The following is a 13,039-nucleotide window of genomic DNA, read 5'->3' as shown; positions in this document are numbered from 1 at the left end:
ACCAGGACTGGAGAAAAAGCGAGATGCGAAACGGAGCAGCTAAGGAGGTGCAGGCAATCAGAATCAAGTAAAGTGCAAGTGCGCGCAGGTAGAAGAAATTGTTAAAAAGCACAGAGTAATTAAGACACAATATACAATTTAAAATGTATTAAAAACCTAGTAGCAGGGCTGGAAACACTAAATCTTACCGCTGTCAGCTGCACGCGTCTGTTTGCCTATGATGCAAACTGGACCGCTAATGCAGCTGAGGAAGCAGAAACTGCGTGGGAAACAGGGGCTCAAATTGGATCATAAATTCAACAGGGGCCCCCAAAATATGTTTGGCCCAGGGCCCCCAAAATCCTTAAGATGTCCCTGGGCAAGGATACTGTTTTGTGTTTCTTTTGCACGGGAAGGGGGTGTGAGATGTAAGTCACAACGGACACAATCACATTACACACAACTAAAAATCATTCCCCATGTTTACATTAGAATCAGCATATGAGTGAAAATGACGAATGTCACAAAACGTAGAAAGGAAAGAGATGGAAGTTACCACGAAACCCGGGCCTCCCCAAGTTCAAGTATGAACTACATTGTACCCCAGCGATGTATCTCAGTCGGTGGGTGAGGACACAGGCAACCCTACAGGCTGCGGCTCCTTTGCTGGGTGTTGGGGCACAACCGCCCACCATTCAGAGCCCCCTCTCGATGGGTTCAAAGCGACTATAATGTGGGGCGGCCTAATGTGTCTGACCAGAGTAGGTGTGTTGTCCTTCCTCTATGTCACTGACTCCTAAAGTGACCACTCTGTTTTGTTGTAAGTGGAGCTCTGACAGAAGCTGCCTCTACCCTCAGTGAGTAACTCCAAGCTCTTGGTAGCTCATCCATACATAGTGCCTCTCTACTTATCTGTTCCCTCCACCCTACATGTTTACTTCTTGAAGACACGCCTCTTATGTACCTGTTTCCCTCCAGTCGTCTTTACTCTACTATGCGCCCCATTATAAGTGGCCCAGTCACCCATATGGTGCCGGTGATGACTGCATTTGGAATATAAGTAAGGCTTCTGTTTTCTGTTTTTTTCTGATTTTTACAGATAAATAAAGACAAAAACATTCATTTTCTTGTCTGTATTTATTTTTATATGTGGATAAAAACAGAAATTGGGTTCCTTTTTTGAGTAATTCTAAATACTGTCTGCCATGACTGCCAGGCCAATAGATAAGGGTTTTAAAAAAGAAAGGAATTTTAGTAAATAGGCTTTAACAGCATTAGATATGCACAAGGTTGATACTGAAATTTGCATAGTTTCATAGAAGTGCCCTGATTTATCTTCTGCTGTGTTCACAGCACTGGAACCTGGCAGACATTCAAGCATGAGCGCATATTAATCGGTTAAATAAATGTGGAAATATACTAATTTCAGCTTTATTTTTCCACAATGCCAAAAATAAATATGGATAAATGCAGATAAAATTAGGAAAAAATAAATATGGATAAATACAGACAGAAATGGCAAAAAAAGAAATACCATAAAACCGGGAGCCCTAATACAAGTGATAGCAAAGCACAACTTGCCGCTGCTTCATCCCTCCCTCCACGGGAATTGGACAGACCACAGGGATCAACCCACGTCGATCAGTGAGGTAACACTGTCTCCCCATTTATTTCCCATTTCTTGGGTTCTAGCTTATAACAGCCCAGTAATTCTGCAGCCCAGAAATACCAACCGCTCTGTATTGCAGGTGTACCCAGGCTCCAAGTGTCCGCGACCCATCCTTATGCTGTTAGTGGGTCATATCCATACCCTGTAAGTGAAAGTCAGGGCCCCTGTTGTCTTTTGACCGGATGTACTATTTTAGGAATCTGCTTACTTTAAGCATGGAGGGTCACGCGTGGATATTTTGAGCGCCTGGCTGCACTTTGGTGTTGGCGGAAGAGGTGTGGCGCAGCGGCCAGGGTGACTGACTCTGGAACCTGGGGGCACGCGGTTCGCTCACCGGCGGCAGATTAGCCCAGCACCATGGGACTCTGGGCAATAGCTTTCTTTATCTTCCCGATGGCCCCCAGCGCCTAGAGACCCTTACGGGTGATTGCTCGCGCTTTACAAATGTGGATTATTATTATTGGGTCTCTCTCTGAACACATGAAACGCAGTTGCCCAAGGCAAGGTTATGGCTTGAATAATCCCTTGAATTCTTCAGTATATTTCATTTTCAATATTGTGAAAAACTGGAATTCTGAAGTGGAGGAATCCAAAGTTCTTGTGCTTAAGAAAACCAGCTGGACTCACTAGCCACGCTTACAATGTGAATGGTAGGGGATTCACCTGTATTCATCCTCAATCACATCTATGGTCTGCTGGCATTCTGTGAGGTTGCCGCCAATAGGGTAGATGGTGCCGCCATCAGAGGAGATAATATCCCAGCATGGGATTTGAATTCTTTCCACTATGGCTAATTGCTTTTAACTGGTACACCCAAACCCCAACTTGCATCTCTGAAGGAGGTTTTACTTGTCTAAGTACATTAATGGCCTGATTTAAAACTTGGTGGGACTGCCGCTATCCCTCCGTGGCAGCGGTTGCAAGTACTCCATCAAGCTGAAGGAGTCCTGCCCACCTTAATTAAATGTGGGCTGGTTGAACCACTGTCCGCATCAACAGAAGGTTTACCATTCTGTAAGTTGTGACCTGCCATCAAAGTGGCAGATTCCTCTGCTGGCTTACAGTTCTCTGTCGTCGTTAGGCCGGCAGGTTTGCACTGAGCGGATTTAGATGTCAACGTTGCGCTGGCTAATGGTGGTTTGCTGATGGAGTGAGTCCCTGGGGAAGTGGTGACTGTCAAGTAGTACTTTTGTATGTGTGATTATACACATATAGTGCGTATTCACCAAAAAACTTACGCTGGTACTCTGTAAAGGCCATTTTGTTACCTATTGCATGCCACACAAACAACAGGCACACACTATAGTTTGCGCACCCACACGCAACATAAGTATAACACATGCAAGCACCACAACAACGAAACAAAATGTTTTAGGTGTCACAACAGGTGTGTTGATTTCACCTTGCTAAGTTGTAAAATGAACCCAACTGCATTACACATAATCACAAATTGCACTTAAGACCAATGTACAAATATACATGGCTACAGCAATTGACAACACACGAGTCATAGTATGACAATTGTCAAAGTGGCTTACCTTGGTTCCCAGTGACAGCGGACGTGTTTGGCATCGTGGTGAAGTCATGGCACCAGAGGAGGCACCTGGATTATGGTGTTGGAGACGGAAACCAAAGTGGTAAACAGTAAAAAAAAAAAAGTATGTTTACTTTATACCTCATTTCTTTCATTTCCACCAATTCAAGGTAGGAGGTGTTCCCGCCACAATTGCCTAGACGGAAAGGCACTTTTTAATTAGCTTGGCAGTAATCCTGGCTAGACTCCCTCCCTGCCTATGACGCCATCGACGCGGGCGAATAAACCATGGTGGATTCGGCAGGACTCAGGCGGACTTTTGTCTACAGACCAGACAACATCTAATTACGGCGGACAGACCGCCAAGTAGGGGGGCAGAGAAGCCTGTGAAAAACCGACAGCTGGACCATTACTGCCAAGTTCTAAATCAGGCCTTAAGTGTCGCCTGAAACAGTGCATGACTGTTACTTGTGAGCCACTTGTAAATAAAACCAAAACCTCATGAAGGGCTGAGAGCCAGCCCATTTCTTACCATTACTTACCATTGGTTGTCTTAGTTAGCTTTGACATCTCTCTTATTTACTTGCTTCTCTTTAGTCATCACCTCCTACTTTCTCTTCCTGTGTTTGTCTGTTCAGTGGCGCATGGGCCAAGTGCAGCTTCCTGTCTGTGGCCAGTATCCTTCAACAGGCTGCACGCTTCTGGATGTACTATTTTATAATTTTGTGGCTTGCTCCCTCCCGCCATGTCAGTGCTAGCCTTTTCCCCTCGCACCCTCCTCCTGCTGTTCGTGATGTTACTTACCCCCTCTCTTCCTCCTCCCCCGTCTGTGGTCTTGTTTGCCCCTTCTCTGTCTAGTGTTGCTTTCCCGTCCCATCACCTTCCTGCTGTCTGCCGATTTGCACCCTTTCATCCCCCACCTATCCCACTTTGCTTGTTTTCTATGTATATGTAGATGCCTTCAAACAATTAAAAAAAACTTTTGGCTGTTCAGTGAGGTTCTATAAACAAAAGATTTCTTCTTTGTTGTTGCAGCAGGTCCAATCCAGCTTTGGTGTAGCATCTCACTGCTAGTATTCAAAGGTATATAGGGGTTTACCCAAATGACCCTCCTCTACCTGGGTAAAGGTACTACAACAAGTAGAAAAAGAAAATTGGCACGGAGGAAAGAATATATGTATAAATCTACTAACTCATAGGGAACTCCCTATTAGCCTAGAGGCAGTCCATAATCCTGTCGTTAATTCATGTACCTCGTTCAAGAGCAAAACATCACATACCACAGACACAATTTTTAGAAAAACTAATCATTATTATTTTTTGTTGTTTTTTCCTTTAAAACATACAGACATATATACAAACAAAGTGTACTTCACAAATAAAACAAAAGCAACAAAAATCCATAAGTTCTTACTACCCACTCATTAGAAATTCATGTAGTGTTTGCATATTAAATAAAAGCAATCCACTATGAGGTCGTCATTTAAGCACATGAGGTAATCACCCCTCTCAAAACCTTAATTCAAAAGTGCCTTTAAACATAAACAATTTTCATTTCTTGTTAGACTTCTCTTGTCAAAGGACTGTCGACGCGAGCTCGTTTCGGCCGTCACTTACATCTTGGCCTCTTCAGGACAAGGGTGAGGGAGCAAAAAAGACGTGGTCAAAAGCGGCTAATGGTCGGCCTCCAGGGAAGTTAATCAATGCCTGTGGTGATATTTCACTCCACTCATTGTAATAACTTATACGCTAACTCCTCAGTCATGATTCATTTAAAAGCATCCCAGGGATTCCTCACTCTATTAGTCTCTTCACCAGGCTAAACGCCAAACTCTACAACGTCTGCCGGCAACTGTCGTAGGAACTGATGTAGGAAATAAGGAATTCTGGATTGTGGTATTCTTGATTCCCCCTGTAGTCCTCATTTCTCAGTGGAATCTCAGGATTTCACTCAGTCATAAAGAAACCAACGCAGTACACCGAGATGAGTCCACCATTAACTCCCCCCCCTGAAGTTCCTAGTACCCCAGTATCTTAACTCTGAAGGGGCGGGTGACGCTTCTAATGAGGTCCAATGTGTTATTGGGAGTGCAGGGCCAAGCTCAGCAGGGTAATAGTTCTTCGGTCCTCTTCTGAGGTCTGGGCCCATAAGTGGCTCCTTTATGCCCAGAAAGTGTCCTCCGGAGATCCTGCTGTCACTAGCTAATGGGCTATATTGTTCCCTCCCGCCTGATGATTGCTTCCTGTGAAGTGTGGCATCCAGCTATCTTAGAATTTCTACTCTCCCCACTCCCAAGTTGGCTGAACACTTCTCTTGGTGTGTGGAGCTTGATAGCCCAACCTAGAGGTGTGGATACCTAAAGGTTACAAGCCCATGGAAAAACAGTTTGACCGGTGTTTTCGCCTCGCTGTGTCAATGCCTTATTGTCCACCTAAACAACAGAGCAGCCCCTCTTTGTGTGTGCTCGCCATTTGCACTTCAAACATAGCTTCTAGTTTGAAGCTCTTCATTTGGGCTCACACCTTGGGCAGCTTTTCCTGCCAGTAGGTGATTAGACCTCTTCCACTAGTAGGCCAATTGTAGACTTAAGACAGACTTCAGTTAGTCTGTCTTAAGTCTGTCTTAAGTCTGTCTTAAGTTTGTCTTAAGTTTGTCTTAAGTCTGTCTTAAGTCTGTCTTAAGTCTGTCTTAAGTTAGTTTTAAGACAAACTTAAGACAAAATCCTAACTTCTGTAAATACCAAAAGTAGTAAGTTTAGGATTTTGTCTTAAGTTAATTCTGTGAATCGGCTCCGGAGTCATTATTTTGTCTTGCGACACTCATGGTGGCACAACTAGAACTGCAGAATACAAGAGGCACTTTAACTTACACGCTCTAGGCACCCCTGGTACCATATACTAAGGACTTATAAGTAAGTTAAGTTATGCCATTAGGGATAAGCCAATTAAACATGTATTTTTTTAGGGTCAGAGCCCATACACTGAGTATTAATTAGCAGGGCTCAGGGCATTTCAGAGTCATTACACCAGTGTTTGGTAGACAAGTGGGGGCAGAAAGTGGGTTGAACCCACAAAAGCCTGTTTCCTCACACTTTGTAGTGCTCTGATGAATCACAAGTCCCACTAAATTGGGGAGGAAAAACATGAACCTGGACGACTTTGATCACTGAATGCCAAGTCACTTGGATTTACCCTGGGCACCAACATCATTCTCAAGAAACTCATTACTAAATTATAAAGACAGGCCGGTGCCAGCTCTCTCTTCTAAGGAAAGTCAAACCATTTCTTTCAGAAAGCAGCTTCAGAGCTGCTGTTCACTCCCTTGTATTATCTCATCTGGATGGTGGCAATGCCCTTCTACATGGCCTCCCAGACTCCATACTGGCACCGCTTAGGGGGATCCTACACACCCCAGCATTTCTCATTCAGGGCCTGAAGAAATATGATCAAATTGCTCCCATCCTAATGAAAGTCCATTGGCTCCCCTTGCTGGTTAGCGTCATTTTCAAAACCAGCTTCATCATTACACAGCAGCACCATTGACTATCTTTCAGAGAGGTGCACCTTCTGTTGGTTCCCAGTACATTTGCAGACAGGACACCATAAGGCTGCAGAATAAGAAGTGTAAAAAAGAAAAACCAAGACAGCAGGCCTTGTCCATCTATGCACCCAGTATCTAGATCAACGTCCCTGTATCCAGCAGGACTGCCCCAAAGTTATTCCAATTAAGGAAAGTGTTGAAGACTCACATCTTTCAGAGAACAATACGTCACAATGCATTAACTGCCCAGCTTCTTCTCTCACTCGTGGAAAGTATGCCAGTCTTTGACTATGCATGGCACTCTGCTGTCTTTTAGCTAGGTTTGCGCAATAGACCTCCCATTTACATACATACACACTTGTAGTAAGTAATCCCACTCTATCTTATAGGGTCTATCAATTTACCATAGACCATGTGTTTTTTCTCCTAGAGTTTAGAGGCAGGAGGAATCTCTGGCAGAACCCCCAAGTAGGAAATGAGGAATTCTGGAATGTGGTATTCCTGATTCCCTCTGTAGTCCTCCTTTCTCAGTGGAATCTCAGGATTTCACTCAGTCATAAAGAAACCAACGCAGTACACCGAGATGAGTCCACCATTAACTCCCCCCCCCCCTTGAAGTTCCTAGTACCACAGTATCTTAACTCTGAAGGGCCGAGTGACGCTTCTAATGAGGTCCAATGTGTTATTGGCAGTGCAGTTATTCCTACTAATAAACACTAATAAACCACTGCTGTTCCACCGTCACCCTGCCACATGAGTGTTTAATTCACAATGAGTAATCACAGCCTGGAGCAGAGCTGTTTAACAATATCGCACACATTTTCCATCCTAGTTCAGACCATCTAGACACAATGGCTTTCACAGTGGATTTGTTGGCAGAAAAGGGAGCCATTTGGCTTCATAAATTGATCTCTCAATGCCCCCTGTCAAGGCTGAGGCTGCCCTCTCAGCCCATTGCACCCTGGCTACTGGTATTGAATCCAGTGAGTTCCTGGAAATGTCTGCTTTACAAAAAAACAAATAAGTAGTTTCACTTTCACTTTTGAACCTCTGGTAACCAGTCCAATGTTATGAACCACATATGAAGCCCTGATGATAGTCCCAGTACTATTCGCCTGGTGTAGGAAGGTGGAATCTGACTATATGGTTGCCCCCACTTTTTTCCTGGTTTTTGAATGGTTTTTGACTAGTCTGGCTGGGATCCTGCTATCCAGAACCCCAGCCTATCTGCTTACTTCCTTAAATGATTGGTGTGCATATTAGATGCACTAGTGATTGGATACTGTGGTGCCTTGTGAGCCCCTAGTATATGGTACCTTAGGTACCTAGGGCATTGGTACTTCACAGGCCTACCAGGGGCTGCAGCATGTATTATGCCACCCCTAGGAAGCATTCACAATCTAAAACCACAGGCCTGCTACTGCAGCCTGTGTGAGGTAGTGTTAGCACTCCTCACTGAGGTATAGGTTCCTATATCTCACCATACACACACATATAAACCTATCAGTCACCCCTCTAGCAGGCCCTAACAATCCTGAGGGCAGGGTGCTTGGTTTACTATGTGAGGGGGTGCTTCTGCCTGAGCAGGACCCCTCTGCAGCTGGCAGAGTCTATTCCCTGCTGCTGTTTGTGGATGCGGTTAAACCATATACTCTTAAGTGCATTATAACCTTGCGGTAAATGCTAACTTTGGAATGACTGCATCAAAACATGTCTTGTTTGGTGTCAAACAACTTGGAATCCTACCCCCACACCAGTAACTGGTGTGGGAGTAGGATCCCACCCTTCTAGAGGGGACGACATGTACACACTGTACTACACGGTAGAAATCTTCTAGAGCCCTGGCATCACAAAATGGATGCCACCAGCACAGACACCGGGCTGCCCTCCTGCTGCTGACCGAAACTCGCAGTGGAGGGAGCCCAACAAAAGGTTTCCTGTCACAGGGAGGTGTCACCACCTCCCAGACAGGATTTAGTGTATTGGAGCTGGGTGGGTGCACTCTTAGAGTGCTTTGAAGTCCTGCACTGGGGGAGCAGTAGGCTCCTCTGTGCATATGCCAGCTCAAACCAGTTCAGGGGCTGCCTGCCCCTGTCCTGGCGCGAAACTGGACAAAGGGAAGTGGGTGTAACCACCCACTACCCTGGCCCTCCTAGAGGAGTGGCCCTAGAGCTAGTCCCTCCCATCTTTTCACTATAAGATACCAAAGCTTGCCAATGCAACTTAGATTACACCTGGACGACGCTCTACGAAGAAGAATCCTGGCCCTTCAACGTTCTACTATCTCTAGAAGACCGAAGGATCTCCCTTGGAGTCAAGGAGTGACTCCCCTGCTTGGCAGGCACCAAAACTACTGAACTACGGTTGCAAACTTTACTGCTCCCGCCGGAGCCCGAAGTCCCTGCGTCCCCTGAAGTGGATTTCCTGACCTCTCGTTGGCCATTTTGAGTCCCCAGCGAAGCTGTGGCATCTGGACCCCACGAGTGACGAGGAACAGCAATACCAGGGAACCGTGCACTGATTTCGAGTGCAAGCCCTAAACTACGTTCAACGAAGTTGTGCTTTGGACCACTTGTCGTCCAAGTCCTGAGCAGGTCTGGTACCGAATTTCAGCGGCCTACCCCGTCCCGAGTGACCGTGGGCTGTTGCGTCTTTGCGTCTTTGCGGTTGCTTGCCCATTGGCTAGCAGCCCTCCAGAAGACTTTTACATCCCCTTCAAGGGCTCGCCTGGTTGCTCTGGGCCTGCCCTCACTTACCCTTGCTGGGTAAGTCCATCGGACCTTGCTGGTCTGATCCATCGACAATCTTCCATCCACACAAGACTTGCAGTTGCCAAGATTTGTTGACTCCAATCTGAGTGCCGACACTGCCAACAGCTGCAGACGTTGTGGGACCTCCGGAATCTAGCTGCTGGTCTTCATCGATCCCTCCTGGACCACGTGAGTGAAGAGACAAAACGACATCAGCGACCTGAAGAGACGCGACAGCTGTGGTCATCTATCCTGCTGGCCACCAGTCACTGGCAAGTGACTTTGAACTCTGTCCCCTCAATTTCTAGGTCTCCTGCAACTCCAATCCATCGTCGGATTCCAGCGGACACTTCTCTCGACGACACAAGCGGCAAGACTTCCCCGATCTCCATTGAAAACAGCATCGCGACCCGACACCAAAGGACACCTATGCACCCGGCTTCCCTGGGTGAGGTAACTCTGGCATTACGGTGCCCAAGTGTACATTGGCTATCGAAGTACTTACCCTGTAAGTTGTTTGCTTGTTGTCCACTCCGAAGTGCCCTAGAACTGTAAATTACAAACCGCGACATTTTGCCATTGAAACCAATGAGAATCCCGCGTGTGTGTTTAGACACTGCACGCGTCTCCTGTGGGCTGATTACTTACCTGCTAACACTGCAGAAGTGAAGCCCCAGCGATTCCCAAGGCCCTAGGCCTCTTACTTTTGCAAGTCGAGTTTGTTAACCCACTATTTTAGTATATGGTCTGGTACGCCCCTAGAGCTACAGCCATATTTGTGCTTAATTTATTGAGAACTGTTGATCTTTTGAATGTTTACCTGACTCTAATCTCATAAAGAGATTAGTAGAGTATATTTAGAAATAAATACATATATATTTGATATATATACCTGTGTGGTGTCTTTTCATTTGGTAATTCAAGAGATTATAAGGTAAAACAAGCTGCTTTACATTCCTCAGAGACTTAGCCTGAAGGCTTCTCTCCACAGCTACCACTAGGATAGCTTTCTTTAAAAGGTTGTCTTTAAACCTATCTACCAAGAGTCGAATTGGACTGGTGCAAGGTGGCCACTATAACTAGTGACCAGCATATGCCAGGCCAACTTCTCACATTGGTGGGCAGCGTGTGGGATTCCAGCTTGCCATTGTTTTACCAGAAAATCTCTATTTGAATTACTAACTGAAAACCACTTAAGGTACTCAAGGTACATATAAAGTCAAGCTAGTATCAATAAGTTCTGCTGAACTTAGAGCTGTTTGTGAAGGGACAAGCACACCCTTGCTACAGCTCAAGCTAGGTCCAGTAGGCCTCAACTAGTGTAGGTAATACAACACTGCACAACACTAGTATGTCTCACCAGGGTGGAGCCAGTGTGTCCACCCCATCTCAGTACAAAGATATAGCCTACACTGAACTGAAGGCCTTATGCTTTGAAAGAAACCTGAGGGTGGGCAGGAGTCCCTCATCACAACACCTGATAGATCTGTTAGTAGCAGATGACCTGAAACAAGCTCTAGGAGCTAGTGGGTCTGCATCAGGGGGTGGGTCACACATAGTCTCTGGGTCTGATGATGAAAATCAAGATGACCTGGACTCTGTGAGTGAAGGGCCAGACCCAGAAGGGTCTGAAGAGAATAGAGGAAATCTCCATAAGAGAGCTGACAGAGTGGGAGACAGGCCTAGGTCCCTCTCAAGGGACTCTGACAGGTCATATCACTCTGGAAGAGAATCTATTCCACAGAGGAACTCCAACTTTCCCAGGGAGACCTCCTCTGACAGAAGGTTCAAGATGCTCCAGTATGAGGAAGCTAGGCTTGCCCTCAGAACCAAGCAATTGGCCTTAGACAGGGAAGCCTTCGAGCTTCAAAGAAGGAGGGGTTAGATGCCCCTAATGGCAGCAACAGTGTCCCTTGAGGCAGAGATTACATGCCAGATCATAGGAACCTGTCCAAGGTTGTTCCTCCCTACCAGAGTGGGGATGATATCCACAAATGGATAACTGCTATGGAGAGGGTCTGTAAAGTTCAACAGGTCCCCCAGAAACAGTGGGCAGCAATCTTGTGGCTCTCCTTTTTAGACAAAGGGAGAGACAAGCTCCTCACTTTTAGAGAAGAGGATGCTAATGATTATGAATCCCTGAAGAGTGCATTAATAGATGGGTTTGGCTTAACCACTGAACAGTACAGGTTCAAGTTCAGAGACACCCAGAAAGCACAGACTCAGGATTGGGTGGACTTTGTAGATTGTGCTACCAAGGCTCTGGAGGGTTGGATAGTTGGCAGTAGAGTCACTGACTTTAAAGGATTGTATAATTTGATTATGAGAGAGCAGATCCTTAATAATTGTCAAAACCAACTCTTACACCAGTACCTGGTGGACTCTGATCTGACCTCTCCCCAAGAATTGGGAAAGAAGGCAGACAAATGGGTCACAACCAGGGTTAGGCCCAAGAACCAAGGTGGTGACCAGAAGAAAGATTCCACTAAGCCCAAAGAGAAAGGTGGGGATGATAAAACAGAAAGGTCCTCTGAAGGGCCCCAAAAACCCAGTTCTGGGGGTGGGTCCCAAAATCCTTCCTCTTCCACTAAGAAACCATATTGCCATGTGTGCAAGCAACCTGGACACTGGAAAACTGACTCCAGCTGTCCAAAGAATGGCAATAAAGAGAATGTTCCTCCCAATGCAGCTCCAACACCCCCTGTTACTACCAGTAGTAATCCCCCAGGTGGTGGGAGTGCACCCAAAAAGTTAGTTGGGCTTTCTTGGGGAACTCAGAGGGACTCTGGCCTAACCAGGTCCCCTACACAAGCAACTCTAGTCTGTGATGGTGGCATGGGGTTTGCCAACTTTACCATGATTCCCAATATCTTGGGCAGGTACAGACAAGAGCCCATGATCAATGGTCAGAAGGCTGTGGCCTACAGGGACACAGGGGCTAGTGTCACCATGGTGACAAAGAGACTAGTGCCCCTAGAACAGCTTTTACCTGAGTTTAGCTACCATGTGACCAATATTGATGGAGTTAGGACAGACCATCCCATGGCAGTGGTAAATCTCAGCTGGGGAGGGGTCACGGGCCCAAAGAGAGTGGCAGTGTCCCCAACCCTGCCTGTAGATTGTCTACTGGGGAATGATCTGGAAATCTCAGCCTGGGCTGAGGTGGACCACAATGCACATTTAAGAATGTTAGGCATCCCTGAGAGAGTGGATGAGACCCTGAGGGCCTCACCTCCACCACAGGAGAAATTAAGGGGAGTGAAGCCTGAACCTATGGATCACTCCACACAAACAGAGAGCATAGGGGGTGAGGAACAGTCCTCCCCCCACCAGACTAAAGGTAAGGGTCAGCTTTCTAAGGGAACTGCACCTGCCCCTTGTGAAGTAACTGCCCCAGAAGTGGTCAGGCCTGTCCTGGCCACAACTCTGAAGGCAGAGGATCCTTCCAAGGTGGCACCCAGTCTGGAGCAGGTATCCTGCCCCTCTCTACCCTGCCTCAGTCAGCCCAGGGCTGCAGAGGTCAGGGAGGTCAGTGGACCCTTAATGGGCCCCTGTCCAGAGGAACC

The sequence above is a fragment of the Triturus cristatus genome, chromosome 5_1, assembly GCF_964204655.1.
Source record: "Triturus cristatus chromosome 5_1, aTriCri1.1, whole genome shotgun sequence".
NCBI lineage: Eukaryota > Metazoa > Chordata > Amphibia > Caudata > Salamandridae > Triturus > Triturus cristatus.
This window is presented reverse-complemented; position numbering follows the sequence as displayed.